This window comes from Schistocerca piceifrons, chromosome X (genome assembly GCF_021461385.2).
Source record: "Schistocerca piceifrons isolate TAMUIC-IGC-003096 chromosome X, iqSchPice1.1, whole genome shotgun sequence".
NCBI classification, from domain to species: Eukaryota; Metazoa; Arthropoda; class Insecta; order Orthoptera; family Acrididae; genus Schistocerca; species Schistocerca piceifrons.
The window spans coordinates 21,008,961-21,027,963 of NC_060149.1; positions in this window are offsets into that span (position 1 = coordinate 21,008,961).

Consider the following 19,003-nt stretch of genomic DNA (forward strand, 5'->3'; position numbering starts at 1 on the left):
TGTATACCCTCTTTTGACATAAGGATATAATCAACTGGTCTTTCAGTTTTCTCTGGAAGTGAATAATGAATGTGTGCTTGAGAAAAAAATAAGATTGTAACATTATTTTTTTGTTTTTATTTTTACTTACAATACGGAAAATGCAAGGTAGAACAAGATCTGTATATTTTGATATGAAACAGAGCAAAAGTCAGCCGATTTGTTGACAGTATGCAGCTTTGATGCACAGGCAATAAATGCAGTGCTGGATCTTTAGACACTAAAAGCTAATGGTGGAATTTTTGAAATAATCACACAAATTAAAAGAATAAGTGACAATGTGTTGTAGGCTGATGTGCAATAACTATTGTGAGTTATTGAAAGAAGAGAATTGTAAAAATATAAAAGAAGTGACTCTGATGAACTAGTTATGAAAAGTAATATTTAAAAGATAGACTTTGTAGATGAAGTAAAGGTATCATTGTACAGAAACAAGAAAATAATGCATCTTAGCTATGTACAGAAAATCATATCATAACGTAATTTAGGTATTTAATACTGGAAAATTTTAATAAAAATGTCAATTTTCATTTTAATATTGGTTTAAATACAAATATTTATCATCACCATAGTGGTAAGCAAACTTAAATCTAATCTTTTCTTCCCATTTACAGAATTTTTAGCTTAGTGCACTAGTATAAAAATAAATGTTTGTTTCAGCACCCATTTATGGTAAGTTTATGTGGTTGCAGATGATGAATAATGTAAATATAACTGTTGCTGGACTGTGAACGTTGCATTGGTGGGGTGTCTTACGTGCCTCAGCCATACAGATAGCCATACCATTGGTACAACCACAATGGAGTAGTACCTGCTGAGAGGCAAGACAAACATGTGGTTCCTGAAGAAGGTTGGTGGCCTTTTCTGTAGTTACAGGGGCAAAAATCTGGATGGATGACTGATCTGCCCTTTTAACGTCAGTCGACATGTCCTTGCTATACTGATACTGTACACAGGTGAATTAAATGGAAACTACAACCATAATATTTTTCGAGGAGATACAGCTCTGTTGCATGATTAAATGATGATGGCATCATCTTGGACAAAATATTCAGGAGGTATAGCCCCCCATTTTGATCTCTGTATGTGGACTACTCAGGAGGATGTAGGAGAAACAAAACTGCATTCTACGGGTCAGAGCATGGAATGCTAGAGCCCTTAATCAGGCAGGTAGTTCAGGAAATATGAAAAGTGCAAACTGTTAGGCTGAAGTGAGATATAGTGGGTATTAGTGATGTCTGGTGACAAGAGGAAGCAAACTTCTGGTCAGATGAGTACAGGGTTATAAATGCAAAATCAAATACAGATAGTGCAGAAGCATTTCTAACAATGAATAAGAAAATAGGAATGGAGATAAGCTACTGTGAACAGCGTAGTGAAAACAGTATTGTATCCAAGAAAAACACAAAGTACTGACCCACCACAATAACATAATTCAATATGCCAACTAGTTCAGCATTTGCTGAAGAAATTGAGGAAATGTATGATGAGATAAACGAAATTATTTAGATAGTTAAGGGAGATGAAAATTTAATTTTGTTGGACACTGAAATTCAATAGCAGGAAAAGGAAGAGAAGGAAAATAGTAGGTGGATACAGACTGGAGGACAGGTATGAAAGAGGAAGGTGCCTGGTAGAATTTTACACAGAGCATAATTCAGTCATTGCTAACACTTTGTTTAAAAATCATGACAGAATTTTGTATACACAGAAGAGTCCTGGAGGCACTAGAAGGTTTCATATTGATTACATGGTTGTAAGACTGAGATTCTGGAACCAGATTTTAAACTGTAAGACATTTCCAGAGGTGAATGTGGATTCTGACCACAATTTATTGCTTATGAAACGTAGATTAAAACTGAAGAAGTTGCAAAAATGTAGGAAATGAAGGAGATGGGACCTGGATAAATTGAAACAACAAGAGGTTGCTAAGAGTTTCAGAGGGTAAATTAGGCAACAACTGACTAGAAGAGGGCAAAGGGATACAGTAGAAAATGAATGGGTAGCTTCAAGAGAAAAAATAGGGAAGGCAGTACAGGATCATATAGGTAAAAAGAAAAGGCCTAGTAAAATTTTTTTGATAGCACTGGAGATATTTAACTTAACTGATGGAAGGAGAAAATATTAAAAGGCAGCAAATGAAACTGACAAAAGGGAATAAAAATGTCTAAAGAAGTGAGATTCACAGTAACCACTGAATATCTAGAGGACAACTGTAAGGATGTATAAGCATATATCACTAGGGGAAAGATAGATACTGCATACAATAAAATTAAAAATTAAAGAGGCCTTTGGGGAAAAGAGAAGTGGCTATATGAAATCAAGAGCTCGAATGGATAACCAGTACTAAGCAAAGAATGGAGAGGTGAAAGGTGGAGGGAGTATGTAGTGGGGCTATAAAAAAAAAAAAAACCTTTGTGTTCTGCTTTACAGGAGGTCTTGTCATGGGGGAAGTGTCATCAGAGAGGTCCACCACCTGAGCGTCTAGGGAAGTGCTTCCAGTGGTGGTTTCCCGCTGCCTTCCACTGATGATGATGAAATGATAGTGAGGACAACATAACATCCAGTCCCTGAGGAAAGAAAATTTCCAACCCAACCGGGAATCAAAGCCAGGCCCCTTGGCATGACAAACCGCCGTGCTGACCACTCAGCTATCGGGACAGACAGACGGGCTCTACAAGTGAGATGAATTTGAAGGCAAGATTACATATAGTGAGATAAGATGGGAGATATGATGCTGTAAGAGGGGTTTCACAGAGCACTGTAAAACATTAGTCAAAACATGCCCCCCTGAGTAGACAACATTCTGTCAGAACTACTAATAGCCTTTGGAGAGTCATCCACGTTAAAGCTATTCCATCTTGTGCACAAAATGTATGAGAAATGCAAAATACCCTTTGATTTCAAGAAGAATGTAATAATTTCAATTCCAAAGGATGCAGGTACTGACAGATGTGAATATTAGTGAACTACCAATTTAACAAGTCATGTTTGCAAAATAAAAACATGAATTATTTATCTAAGAATGGAAAAAACTGGTAGAAGCTCACCTCAGGGAAGATCAGTACGGTTTCTGGAGAAATGTGGGACATGCAAGGCAATACTGACCCTATGACATCTCGTAGAGGGTAGGCAAAGGAAAGGCAAATCTACATTTATAGCATTCTTAGACACTGAGAAAGCTTTTGACAATGTCAACTGGTATATTCTCTTTGGAATTCTGAAAATAGCATGGGTAGAATACAGGGAGTGAAAGGCTATTTACAACTTGTCTAGAAAGCAGATGGAAGTTATAAGAGTCAAGGGACATGAAAGGGAAGCAGTGGTATCAGAGCAGATGACATGCAATGAAGCTAGCTCATCATCTTTTGCTGGTTGTGACACACCAGCAGCCTCTAAGTGTTCATAAGCTCAATTCAACACACAGAAGTATGATCCCAAATCATTCTCCTCCCTGGCCACACCATGGGAGGAACATCAGGCTAAGTATGCCAGCAGATCTTATTCGCCCTGGTATCTTTTATGTTTGAGAATTGATGGGGAATCTTTCATGATCATGAAGCCTCAGTTTTTTGTTGAGCATTTAGAGGACAAGTTTGGGGAGGTGGAGGAATTGTCCAAAATGAGATCTGGGTCAGTCTTGATCAAAACAGCACTCTCTGCCCAGTCACAGGCATTACTCACTTGTGACAAGCTGGGAGATCTTTCTGTAACCATCACGCCTCATAAGAGCTTAAATATGGTCAAGGGTATCGTATTCGACAGGGACCTTCTTTTGCAGTCTGACAAGGAGTTGAGGGCCAATTTAGAGTGGCAAGGTGTACATTTCGTCCAGTGAATCAACCGGGGTCCGAGGATTAATAAGGTTGCCACCGGTGCCTTCATCATGGCCTTTGAGGGTGATACATTGCCCGATAAGGTCAAGACGATGGTCTACCACTGTGTTGTAAGGCCCTATATCGCTCCCCTCATGCGGCGCTTTAAGTGCTGGAAGTTCGGCCATATGTCTTCCAGCAACATACGGCGAGTTTGTGGATGCCCATCAAATCCCAATACTCCAATTCGCCCTACCTCCTATCTGTGTCAACTACGGAGAGCACCATTTGCCTTGCTAGCTAGACTGCAGGATTCTCCAGAAAGAAAGGAAAATCATGGCGTAAAAGACCCTGAACCAACTAACCTACATTGACGCTAAGAGAAAATTTGAACGCCTGCATCTTGTATGTAAGACATGGTCTTACGCCGTCACTACAACAGTTCTGGCACTATCAGCTCCGCTAAACGAAGTCACCTCTCAGAGCCGGAATACTACACCTGCACCCTTGATTGTGCGGGGCATTTCCCTCCCTGTTGCTCCCGCACCACCTACTTCGGGAGCAACATCCCCCAACCATCAGGGACGTCCATCCCCACTTCTAAGCTGGAGAAGCGTAAGTCTTCTTTGGTTTCTCTTGCTAGGAAGGGGTCCCTTGGGTCACTCCATTCCCAGGTTTCAGCTAATGGGAAAGATGATACCCACCAGTGGTTGAAGAACTCAAAAGCAGCTGGTCGTAGGGCTTCATGCTCATCCTCAGTCCCAGAACCTGAGCCAGTGAAGTCCTCCCAGTCAGGGAAACCCAACGAGCAGCGAGAGAAATCCAAAAAGGACACCCCTAAGACCAAGGAAATTGCTGTGGCACCCACACCACCGATGCCTAGAAGCTCTGTGTCTGAGGATGGTATGGAGATCTTGGCATCTGCTGAGGACATAGATCTCGCCAGACCCTCAGATACAATGGATATAGACTGTTCAGGCAATACGTAGATGGCAGCGAGTTACCCTGCGGTGAAAACTGCTTCATTGAATGTTCCAAGCCTTCCCAGTCTCATGATGACGTCATCCTCCAGTGGAACTGCTGCGGTTATTTCCACTGCCTGTCTGAGCTACAGCAACTGTTAAGCTTTACACCTGCTATCTGCATTGCCCTCCAGGAATCCAGGTTCCCAGCAATGTGGACCCCTGCCTCTGCAGCTATAAGGGATATTACAGGAACCGTAGTGACTATAACTGAGTGTCAGGTGGAGTTTGCGTTTATGTCCTAAACTCAGTCTGTAGTGACACTAGGCCCCTTCAAACCCCTCTTAAAGCTGCGGCTGTCAGAATAAGGACGACACAGGAAGTAACTGTCTGCAATGTATATTTTCCTCAAGATGGTGCAGTACCCCTAGCTGCACTGATTGATCAACTCCCTAAACCTTTCCTACTTTTGGGAGATTTCAACGCCCATAACCCCTTGTGGGGTGGCACTGTGCTTACTGGCCGAGGCAGAGATGTCAAAACATTACTGTCTCAGTTTGACTTCTGTCTCTTAAATATTGGGGCCACCACACATTTCAGTGTGGCTCATGGTAGTTACTCGGACACTGATTTATCAGCTTGCAGACCAGGACTTCTCCCATCTATCCACTGGAGAGCACATGACGACCTGTGTGGTAGTGACCACTTCTCCATCTTCCTGTCATTGCCCCACCATCAGGCCCATGGACGCCTGCCTAGATGGGCTTTAAACAAGGCAGACTGGGAAACTTTCACCTCTGCTGTCACCATTGAAGCTCCCACACATGGTAACATCGATATGGTGGTTGAGCAGGTGACTACAACAATTGTTACTGTGGCAGAAAACACGATCCCTCGCTCTTTAGGGTGTCCCCGGCGTAAGGCAGTCAGTTGGTGGTCGCCAGAAGTCGCTGAAGCAATTAAGGAGCGTCGGCGAGCTCTACAGCAGCATAAGAGTCACCCTTCTCTGGAGCAGTCCGTGCCCGTGTTCGCCAACTTATCAAACGATGGAAACAGGAGTGTTGGGAGATATACGTCTCGACCATTGGGTACCATACATCACCTTTCCAAGTCCGGGCAAAGATCAAACGCCGTTTCGTGTAACAGATCCCAACAGGTGTTCCACTTTTACCATAAATGGCGTGTTATCTACCGACGCAAACGCGATTGCCGAGCACCTTGCTCGAGCCTCTGCATCGGAGAATTACCCCCCCAGCCTTTCGCACTCTCAAATGGCGGCTGGAAGGGAAAATCCTCTCATTCACTACATGCCTCACTGTATCCCATAACGCTCCATTTACAGAGTGGGAGCTCCTCAGTGCCCTAGCACATTGGCCCAACACACCTCCTGGGCCTGATCGAGTCCACAGCCAGTGATTAAACATATCTCATCTGATTACAAGCGACATATCCTTGTCATCTTCAATCAGACCTGGTGCGATGGCGTCTTTCCATCGCAATGGCGGGAGAGCAGCATCATTCCGGTGCTCAAACCAGGAAAAAACCCGCTTGATGTGGATAGCTATCGGCCCATCAGCCTCACCAACGTTCTTTGTAACCTGCTGGAATGTATGGTGTGTTGGCGGTTGGGATCGGTCCTGGAATCACGTGGCCTACTGGCTCTATGTCAGGGCAACTTCTGCAGGGTCGTTCTACCACTGATAATCTTCTGTCCCTCTAGTCTGCCATCCAAACAGCCTTTTCCAGACGCCAACACCTGGTTGCTGTATTTTTTGACTTAAGTAAAGCATACGACATGACCTGGCGACATCATATCCTTGCCACATTCTATGAGTCGGGTCTCCGGGGCCCGCGCCTAATTTTTGTCCAAAACTTTCTGTCGCTTCGTACTTTCTGTGTCCAAGTTGGTGCCTCCCATAGTTCTATCCATATCCAGGAAATTGGAGTCCCACAGGGCTCTGCATTGTGTGTATCTCTAGTTTTAGTGGTCATTAACGGTCTAGCAGCAGCTGTCGGGCCCTCCATCTCACCTTCTCAGTACGCAGACGACTTCTGCATTTTGTTCAGCTGCTCCAGTGCTGGTGTTACCTACAGGGAGCCATCCACAAGGTGCAGTTTATCTCCATGAAGAGGTGTGTCATGCATTTCTGTCAGCTTCGTACCATTCATCTGGTACCAGAACTTTACCTTAACGACGATCCACTCACTGAAGTGAAGTGGACACATATCAATTCTTAGTTCTGGTTTACAACGCTCATTTAACTTTGGTTCCTCATCTTCGTCAGCTTAAATGGAAGTGTTGGCAGCACCTCAATGCCCTCTGCTGCCTGAGCAACACAGGATGAGGGTCTGTACTTGTGGGTGCAATCAACTTTTAAATAAATACTTTAAAATAGTTCCATATCGGTGGCAGTAAACAAACATTTGAAGAATAGTGGTACAGAGCAGAGAGGGAAAAACGTTCCAGGGCGAAACGCGGGAAAAGTTGTGTGCAACAATCTAGGTGGGTGGTATGCTTGCTGCCCACAGCAGTAGTTCATCGAAAGATGCAGGGATTGTTAATAATGAAGCTACGGTTGTTGCAGGTCGCCGACCAAGTGTCCTGGGCCAGCTGCAGTGGTCTCGGTCCAGAGACGTGCCGAAATCGTCGTTAGAGGGGACAATTTTATAATAAAATTGACCCGTCGGTGTATACTACCGCGGGTGGGGGGCGGGGGTTGTTTGTAACTTGCGTGTTGTCAGCTTCCCAGAGTCTCCATGATATCATGCTGTCAAGTATAGTTAAAAAGGAGCCAGTCATCTTTGCTGAGACACAGGGGCTCGCCGAAATCATACCTGCGTTTTTGCTAGACTTCCTATAGTTGATCATTTTTTACCAGACAGTTTTTTTGACATAGCTGTTCGGTTTTCTCTAAAAAGAGAATTTTTGGAACTACGCCACCCACAACGCCTCAGCACGATCACTTCTCATTGGTACCGACTTCCACTGCTCCACTTCTAGCCCCCACAGTGATTAGTGATGCCAGTTACTACATAAATCAACATAAAACATTTTTCGAACAAATAGGCTGATTTAAAATAATGAAGCATCATTGCATGCACGCCAGTACGCTGAACATTTTGATACAAAACAGGACATAGTTATCTTAATTCGTATTCAGGAAACAGTTAATGTAATATTTACATTTCTGCGCAAGTTAACGTGTACAAAAAAGATACTACAGACACATAAAATACATCGTTTTATATGTATTGTTCACTACATTTCTTTTGATGCTACCAGACTTCATTATCATGCACTACCTGCCACTTAAAAAAAATCAAGACAGTTCATTCCTTCTCCCAGACAAAGAAGTAACCAACATTTTTATCGAAAGTGAGTTAGAGTCGCAATAGTGCTGTATCTAACGTTCTGAATCTGCTTGTTAATTTGATTCTGCCACTTGTTACTTTTGGTACCAATGTCGAACTGAAAAATACGTTGTCGCAGGGGATAACGCTCTAATGCAAGCTCATGCATAACGCCATGAATGTTGTAAATGGTAGAGCGCAAAAACGCTTGAATAAAGGAAGGAAACCTCAAATTAACATTTGCGAGAATAAGGACAATAAATGCTAGGCACTGAGTGGTAGCGGAAGTTCTTACATTTCAAGAAGAAATAGTCACGCTCCTGGAAAATTTATGCGTGGTGGAGTGAGTGGGACAACATTGGAACTGTTACTCGTTATAAAAAAAAGATCTCTCACTATTCACGTAGCCAAAAACTTGCGGTGTTTGATATTTGTAGTTTTAATACAGTAGTGTAACGTTCACCGAAACTTGAATGTTTTGAGCATAATTCCAATTCTTCAAAGGCTTTTCATTCTAATGTAAGCCTAAATATGATAGATTTTGAGAGATATGATGAAAATATTAGGAATGGAAATTCTATCTTTTCTAGTAAAGAACTTGCCACTGTTGGTTGTCACGAGGAGATTTATCTAAAAATAATAAGGTACAGTTCTCTCAGGGATTTTATGTAATTTATTATGACAAGAGGATACCATTTTTGGCTTTCTAGTGCATTGAGATGGTGGATGTGAAGAGTCTTAAAAGAGAAGAAAGTGTATTTTTCCCATTGTTCACATAGGCCACAGAAAAGGAAAGCTATACATTTGTCAGAGGACATGATGTAATGTTTTACATATTACAATTCGCACATTTAATTTTTGATAAACAATCTGAAGCGCAGTTCGCTCCTCTAAGACAAAAGATGAAAGCTTTCCAACGGGCTTCATAGAATCGCGCATCGTGAGAAATACAATGAATTATGTCCAAAGCACGAATGCTACATCAGATTAGTTGGTTGGTTGGTTTAAAAGAGGGGGGAAGGGACCAAATTATTAGGTCATGAGTCCCTTGTTCCTAATAAAACAATGCCACAAGTGAAAATAAAACACACGAGACATATAACACAAAACGGAAAGAAAGGAAAAACCACAAGAATGAATGAATGGCAACTAACACTAAAAGGAACAAAAGAGGACAAGAAAACAACAGAGAGACGCTAGAAAAAGAAGAGAGTAAAACAAGAAAGCAGATGAAATTGGCTGGCTGACCACGAAGATGAAAAGGAAAAACCAGCCACTCTGCAACACATAAAAACCTCCACCCTAAAACCACTAGCATGGAGGACACAGAGGGATAAAGGACATGCTCTAAAACTTAAATCAAATTATTAAACCCAACCTCACGAATAAAACGTAAAACTATAACAGCCAATTAGGCGTTGTCAGATAAAATGAGCGGCAACGATTCCGTTAACCCAAGATTTCGTCGCTGGGCAGTCAATGTGGGACATCGCATCACAATATGGGCCACTGTAAACAGGGCGCCGCACCGACACTGAGGCGGGTCTTCACCGCACAAGAGGTAACTGTGGGTCCCCCAAGCTTGGCCAATGAGGAGCCGGCAGAGGACAACTGTTTCCCTGCAAGAGGCGTGGAAGACTTCCACACATTCGTAGTCTCCTTAATGACACGCAGTTTGTTGTCCTTTCTGTTATGCTATTCTGTCTCCCAAAGCTGAAAAACCCTGCGACGTAAGTCAGAACGCAGGTCAGGTTCAGAAATGCCCATCTCCAGAAGCGTTTTCCGCGTAGCCTGTCTGGGCAGCCTGTCGGCAAGTTCGTTGCCTGGGATGCTGACGTGTCCTGGGGTTTCTACAAGCACCACTGAACGATGGGACTCGCACAGGGCACTTATTGACTCCTGAATGGACGCCACCAAAGGATGGCGAGGGTAGCACTGGTCGGTACCTTTTAGGCTGCTCAAGGAGTCAGTACACAGAAGAAACGATTCCTTGTGCCATGAACGTATATACTGAAGTGCATGAGATATGGCCACCAGCTATGCAGCCATCAGACAAGGAATGCTGTAGAATATGGCCTCTGTGGACAAAGACGAAGCCAACATTACCATCAGTCATCGAGCTGTTGGTGTAAACCACTTCAGAGCCCCAGAACACTTCAAGAACGAGAGGAAGAGACAGCGGAGAGCACAGCTACACCATGGAGGTGTACGTGAGTGGACCTCGAGGAGAGAGGTGGTGAAGGGAAGGACTCCAGGTGAGACAGAAGTGATCGCACATGATACGCAATCGTTAGCCCTGACTTAGGCCGCCTATGTGGGAGATGAACCGCCATGTTTGGGAAGTGAAGACAGTAATTAGGATGTTCAGGAGAGCTATGAATGTGGGGAATGTAACTGGCCAGCATTTGTGCACATCTGGTCTTCAATGGACGGACTACAGCCTCCAAAAGCATGCTTGTCATCGGACTCATCCTAAGAGCTCCTGTCGCTAGTCGAACTCCGCAATGGTGCAATGGGTCGAGCAAACGCAATGCTGAGGGCACCACCGAACCATAAATCACACACACATAGTCAAGGCTGGATTGAACATGGGCTCTGTAGAGCTGCAGCAGCATGGAGCGATCTGCACCCCAGTTGGTGTTGCTCAGGCAGCAGAGGGCATTGAGGTCCTGCCAACACTTCCGTTTAAGCTGACGAAGATGAGGAAGCAAAGTTAAATGAGCGTCGTAAACCAGAACTAAGAATCGATATGCTTCCACTTCAGTGGGTGGATCGTCGTTAAGGTAAAGTTCTGGTACCAGATGAACGGTATGAATCTGACAGAAATGCATAACACACCTCTTCATGGAGGAAAACTGCACCTTGTGGATGGCTCCCTGTATGCAACACCAGTACTGGAGCAGCTGAACAAAATGCAGAAGTCGTCTGCATACAGAGAAGGTGAGACGGAGGTCGCGACAGCTGCTGCTGGACCGTTAATGACCACTAAAACTAGAGATACACACAATACAGAGCCCTGTGGGACTCCAATCTCCTGGATATGGATGGAACTATGGGAGGCACCATCTTGGACATGGAAAGTACGAAGCGACAGGAAGTTTTGGATAAAAATTGGGAGCAGGCCCTGTCTCCCCATCGGCCCCAACCATCTCATTGTTCTACAACCCTCACTTGTATGATCACAAAGCTCAGTCCTATGGTGGTTTCCACGTACCCCTGGTACAGGCAAGACACAGGGAGGGGTGACAGCATGAGTTGCGACCTTCCCAAATTCCCAATTGGTCCCTGTGTCAGGTGTTTGTGAGATGTGACCTGAGGTGTGAACAATCACCTAAGGTGGGTGCCACCCCTTGTGAAGGGGGGCCCCAGTTTGAAGGAGCGTGCTATCAGAGAAGCTGGCAATCATGGGGGACTTTCTCACAGTCATCTTCATAGTCAACATCTACGAAAAGTAAACGTAATGAGGTTAACGATTCACAGACCCTTCTTGCTGCATGACAGCTCCTCATAGTCTCACGTACTAATGACGGTCAGTCCATAGCCATGGTATACCTGTTTGTTATTCAGAAAGGTGTTGATACACTTGCCGGCCCTGTGAAATCCTGCTCTCGTTTATGGAATGGAACTTTGCTTTTGGAGACTGCTTCTGATTCTCAAGCACGACAACTGCATGCCACCTTGCTTCTCCATGGCTACCCTGTTATTGTTGAGGCCCGTAGAACTTGAAACTCTTCCTGTGGTGTTACTTACAGTAAGCTCATAGACGATCTAACTGAGGCTGAAATCCAATCTTACATTTCTGATCAGGATGTCATTGCTGTCCATCGTGTAATGCAAAAGGTAGATTCCTCCTTACTGTCCACCAACACCCTTTTTCTCACCTTTCATAGAGTGGTACTTCTGCCCAAGATCAAAGCTGGCTATGAAATTATCACAGTTCTGCCATACATTCTAAACCCAGTGTGCAGTTACCAGTGTCATCGTTTCAATCACACTAGACTGTCAGGTCGACACCCTGCCAAATGTGTAACCTGTGATAGGGATGCACACGAGGGCGATTGTCTGCCTCCTTCTCCCCACTGTATAAATTGCAATTGTGGCCATGCCGCCTCCTCCCGGGATTGTCCCATGTATCTTGATGAGCGGGCTGTTCAAGAGATCTGGGTAAAGGAAAAAGTGCCTTACCCAGTCCCTCACAAGTTATTGGCTAGTCGCAAACCCTGTGTTCTCCCATCTGGCACTTACAGTTCTGTGCTTTTTAATCCCACACTCCGTGAATGACATTGCCAAGAAGACACGTGAACTCAAATTCAGCTCTGAGGTTATGAAATCCCCACCCCCTGTATCAAGGTAGCATCTCCATCCCCCCATCCAGTTCTGCAAAAAACCATCAAACCCTCCCCTAAAGAAGCAAAACCACCAACTACACAACTGGTAGGCCAGAAAGAACAGAAGGAGTACTCCCATGGAGACATCCTCTGTTCCTCCAGCCAAACAATACCCAAGTCTTCCTCTAACCAGAAAGCCTCGAAGAAGTACACCAAAGGCAAACGGGCTTCTCCTTCGCCGATTTGATGATCCTCTTCGAAGGTATTGCCACGTGATACCTTAGCCCTGCCAGCCTCTGCGTCGCCGGTGCGCACCACCAACCATTTTTCAACATTGGACTCCACAGACCTACCGCACAAGCAAGTCGATGCTTCTGTGGGCCCCATGGAGCAGGGTCCTCCTGCTTCTGAATCCTGCAGAAGCGACTCTTCACAGTCTGTCACTTGTTAGCTGCAAACGTGACACCCCTGTATCTCTTGCTCATAATAACCCTACTCCAATGGAACATTCATGTCTTTCAATCCCACAAAGAGGATTTAAAGCTGCTTTTAGCATCGCAGTGTACCCTTGTAATCTGGCTCCAAGAAACGAAATTTCGGAGTCACGACAGCTTTGAGCTTTCACAGTTCTTCCCAGTTCGTTTTGACCTCTCCTGAGGTCGGCATCCCATCTCACAGGGTTGTCATGCTGCTCATACGGAATGACAGTCATAGTCAAACCATCTTCCTAACTACCCATCTACAAGCAGTTGAAGTTCCCCTTTTCCTTCCTCACTTGACTTTTTCCCTCTGCACAATTTATATCCCTCTGCCATTCAATGTCACTAGTGCAGACGTCCTTCAACTTATTGGGCAGTTACCTACCCGATTGCTGCCACTCGGTGACTTCAATGCACACCATCCCCTACAGGGTTCTCCCAGAACCTGTCAGAGAGGTGCTCTCTTGGTTGATTTTCTTAATCAACTCAACCACTTCTGTCTCAACACTGGAGCACCCACTTTAGTTTCCAACCCCTCGCACACCTATTCCCATTTGGAACTCTCCTTCTGATCAGCCCAGCGCGCCCATTGGCTTGAGTGGTCCGCTCTTTCTGACTTCTACCGTTTGCTGAGTCCTATCCCACCTGTGTGCACACCAAAATGGCAGCTTTCTAAGGCCGACAGTCGGCTTCAGTCCTCCCTGGCAACCTTCGGAGAACAACCTGTGGAATATCTCTGAAACGCTATCCTTATGTCTGCAGAACGTTCCATCCCTCGCACTTCCTCTTCACCACGTCGTTTCCCAGTCCCTTGGTCGATTGAGGAATACCGCGACGCAATTTGCGCACAGAGACATACTCTCCGCGTTTTTAACCGCCATCCTAAGATGGCGAACTGCGTTCATTATAAACAGATACACGCCAAGTGTCGTCACGTTCCTCGGGATAGCAAGAAAGCTAGCTGGATTTCATACACTAGTTTTCTTTCAACAGCTCCACCCCCTCCTCTGTCATGTGGGCCAACTTATGACGGCTCTCTCAGACAAAGATAAATTAGTCAATTTTCCAGCCTGACAGCAGCAGACGATGCTATTGTAGACCCTATTGCTATCTCCAACACCTTGGGCCGCCATTTTGCGGAAATATCGAGCTGTTCCCGCTATCAACCTGCCTTTCTCCATCGGAAACGAGCGGAGGAGGCTCGGGCGATTCCGTTCTATTCTCAGAATCGTGAGTGCTACAGGCGCCTTTACTATGAGGGAGCTAAATCAAGCTCTCAGTTCATCCCGACCCTCCACCCCAGGGCCAGATGCTGTCAACGTTCAGATGTGGGTCTGCTTTACCAGTCTCCTTTATCCAGGAAAACGGTGGGCTTCAGGTTTCTGTCTTGAGTGTCATCCTCTTTGCTATCGCCATTAACCCTATAATGGCCTGTCTACCACCTGGCATCTGTGGCTCCCTTTTTGATGACTATTTTGCCATCTATTTTAGTTCCCCACGGACCTGTCTCACCGAGCGGCGTCTTCAGCGATGTCTTGATCGTCTTTACTCCTGGAGCATCAACAATGTCTTTCGTTTTTGCACAGAGAAAGCGGTTTGTATGAATCTCTGGCGGTCCAAATGGTTTCTCACACCATCTTTACATCTTGGGTCTGTTTCCCCTTTGTTCATTCAAAATACGAAATTCCTGGGGCTCATGTTTGAGAGGAAACTCTGGCAGCTCTCTGTACTCGGTCCCTGAATGTCCTAAATGTCCTCAATGGTACTTCCTGGGGTGCCCATCGAACCACCCTCCACCGTTTGGACTGGTTCCTTGTCCTTTCGAAAATCGGCTATGGGTGCTTTGTTTATGTGTCTGCACATCCATGCCTCTTACACTGTTTCAACACTATGCACCATCGTGGAATCCATTTGGCCACTGACACATTTTACACTAGTCTGGTTGAGTGTCTGTATGCTGAAGCTGCTGTACTACCACTATCCTATAATCGTGACTTTTTTCTCAGAAGGCATGCATGCCTTTTGTCTGCCATGCGTGGCTACCGATCCTGTGCCTCCTTCTTCAATGTTTCATTTGATCGCCAATGTGGGCCCTGTCCCTCTGCTCCAATACCTCCTGGAGTCTGATTTCAGCTACGACGTCTTAACTTCACATTACCTGCAATTTTCCTGGTGTATGTGAACCCATCACCACCTTGGCTTCGTGAAACGGCCCATGTTAACCTTGGCCTTCACTCACTTCCAAAGGACACTACTCCAGCCTCTATCTATCGCCTCCAGTTTGACATCCATCGCATTGGACTTCACAATAGTACCTTTGTGTACATTTATGTGTCTCAGACTGTCTGTGAAGTCTAGTGTGCCTTTGTCGTTGGCGCCCGTGTATTTCGATATCCGCATCTGGCACACTGCTCAGTGTTAGCAGCTCTTCACCCTGCATCAGGCCACGGAGTACATTCTGCAACACACACTTTTCAATTGTGTCCTCAGCTCAGCGACCTTCAAAGTCTATGTGCTCTGTACACTGCCCATCCCTTAGTAAATCGGATCCAGGAATACTGTCACTTGCTCAGTCCTGGTGGAGTCATTGTGTAGTTTTTGTGGGTTCCTGGTCAAATCGGTCTGTCAGGAAACGAGACTGCTGACGCTGCTGCCAAGGCTGCAGTCCACGTACCACAGCCTGCTAGTTCATGTATTATCTGCGATGACCTCTATGTTGACGTCTGTCAGCAGGTAGTGTCCCTTTGGCATCGCCAATGGTCCTCCCTTCACGGGAATAAGCTCCAGCTTGTTAAGCCTCTCCCAGCAGCTTGGTCGACCTCCTATTGGCCCTCCCGCCAGGACGAAGTTATTTTAACTACACTGCATATTGCGCACTGCCTTATTAGCCATCGGTATTTTATAATTGGCGCTACCCCACCACTGTGTACAAATTGCGCCCAAGTTTTAACTGTCCACCACTTCGTGACAGAATGTCTATTTTTTAGTCATTTGTGGTCCCACTTGGGTTTGCCGTCTGAGTTTTCGTCCATTTTAGCAAATGATGCATGGGCTGTCGACCATGTTTTAATTTAAATCGGCCAAAGCAACATGGTGAAGCCTACTTAATTTTTAGTTTTGGGTCTGTTTCCATATGGAGCCTCTTTTAGCCCTTTCTACATGCCCCAGTTCTAAACTGCCTTCTCTTACATCAGTAGGGCCTGATGTATAGTCGTTGTTTATCTCCTCTCTGTCTTGGTGTTCTACAGTTTTGACTTGCACACTTATGACCCCAGTTGTTTCTTGCGCCCTAAAGCAAAACAAAACAAAACCAAACCAAAACCGATGCTCCATTTGGAAGCTCAGTGCACTGTGTCACTGCCATCTGCCGCTGCCGTCGCCATCGCCCACAGTTTCTGGTTCTGCTGATGGCCGTCCACCACCTCCTGCCTTCCGTCCACCGTGCACCACATCCTGCCTGGCACTTGTCGGTCTGTGCTGGCTGCGTGTCATCACTGTGCTGTATCTTTGTCTTCATCCTCCCCTGTTCTGCATGATCTCCATGCCCATTATTTCTTTAACTTGGTGACGCCCGTCGATGGTAGGCACATTCCCATTTCAACATGTACTCACCACCACTATCTACATGGCCCCCTCCCATTCCCCCACCATCGCTTCATGGAGTACCTCCTATGACCCCCGCTCCTGATGCCAAACCTCCTATTATTACTGTTCCATCCCCCTCCACATCCTTCCCAACACTATATACCAACACTTATCAGTCCACTACTGCTCCCCCTCCCAGCTCCACCCCCTCCCCCATCACTGCCGTCACCATCCTTCCTCATGACATACCCCCTTCCCAGTTGCCCTCCAAATCCAGCCTGTGAAGCCACAGTCACCATCCCAGACAATTCGCTGACACCACCTCCTGTTGGCACCTCTGCACCCCAAGAAAGGCCTGCCTCCCCGGACCTTCCACTTAACCCTACCCCTCACCCTTCTTCCAAGGCTGCCCTCAACAAAAAGCACCCTAAACAACATAGTGTCAACTCCACTCCTCCCCTCCACGAAAAAACCATCTCCATCACCCACCATTTCTGACAACCCATGGATACACCCCCTATTCCCACATCCCAACCACCCACCATGCACACCTTCCTCCTCTCCTGCTGCAACCCCCAGTTCCTTCATGCCCATGCCCTCACCTTGTAAATCTGCAAAAGCTTCCCCAGTGCCCCCATTTCTCAACTCATTCCCCAAAAGGACTCCATCCTTATCGAATACCTCAATCCCTCCCTCGGCACTGACCATCTCAAAAAGATTTCCCATGTCACCTTTGGCCCCCATGCCACCCTTCCACTCTTTCTTATCCCATCTTCTATCCCCACTATCCCCAAACCCCCACTGCCCTCCGACTTTCACCACCATGACCACAAGGCTCAGACCTGTGGTCGTGGAAGTGGAGGTGTTGGCGGAACTGAATGCCCATACTGCACTCAAAATATGCTTCACCTGCAGTATCTACAGTGACTCCAGCTGCAACTTCTTTATGCAACTTTTTACCAAATCCCCCTTCTCCATCGACCACGTACTCACACAGGGAGCCCTTATTTGTGACTGCCAGAACCCTGTTGGCTCCTCCCACTCCCCCCCCCCCACAGTTATACCTGTGCCAAAAGTGCCTTGTCTGTAACGTTAGCCTTTCCTCTGCCTGTGAAAGTCCTCCCACCTGCCCCCACCGCAAAGCCTCTCATTTCCTCAAAAAGTGTCCCAACCTGGTCTCCCCTCCTTGCTGAAATACATGTAATGAAGCCCAGCCCATCTAATCCTCTAAATGCAAGGTAAACCCCCCGTCAACCAAACTAGAGCTCACCATCCTCGTTTGTACCATTGATAAAACCCATCCCCACCTCCACAGACAAAGACATCATTGTTTCCTTACCATCGTACTTCAAAACATCCACCCCTTCAAACGCCCACACACCCTCCTGCAGATCTCACTCACCACCTGAACACCTACACCACCTACTCCCATAACCAAGCCACTTTGTCTTTACCTATCTCGACACCCTCTACAAAACCTTTCTTGCCTGACCTCCTTCCACTTCCACTCTCTCTGTCCAGGAACAACGAGAGTATCACCTCCTTTATCAAAATATCCTCCCCTTCCCTGCAAACAAGCCCCTATTCATGCATACCATGTCTCAACACCAGGTTGATGCCTTCATCCTGCATGAAAAATTCCTACAGCCTTACCACATTGTCCACACCTCTCCCTATGTCCTTAACCATACAGATAATCCCTGCCCCCTAGCATGAGATGGAGTCACTATTGGCAACCTGAAGCAAATCCCTGTGTGGCCACAGCCCCTGCTGAATGATGGTACCGAACGCCTGATCCTCAGTGTCTTTCCCTCACCCCTGCCCTCTCTGTAACCAGTTTCACAGTCTATGTCTGTCCTCCAGTGCCCATCGCCTATGTATTCCTCTCCCTTACTGACTGCACCTTGTCCACCTTTGTGATTGCTGCAGTACTTAACATTCATAGCTGTGACCCTGTGAGCCCCCTGGTGGTGGTATCAGTTCCATTCCACCATCCGAGGTGACCTTGTCCCTTCCTCAGCATACCTGTCCCAAAAGTAACACCATCTCCAATACTGTTCTCGCTTCCCCCAACCTCCTTGGGTGTAACAATGCAGGAGTCCTCAATCCCATTGGCAGTGACCACATCCCAGTCCATCACACCGTCTCTTTTGTCTGTCGCCCTCCCCCAACGCCCTGCCCTGCCCCTGCACCCTGCCCTACCCTGCACCAGCTCCATGCTCTGCCTCACCCTGCCCCCCACCCCCCATACCTTGGCCCTCCACCCCATTGCTCTGCTATTTTTGTTTCCCTTAATCTCCAGAATGCTTATGACCGTGTATGGCATTTAGGACTCCTTTTCAAGCTCCAGACCTACACCCTTCCTATGAACTTTATCCATCTCACTGCCTCCTACCTCTTCACCGTCCTTCCTATGTCACCATTCACAATGCCAATTCCCATAT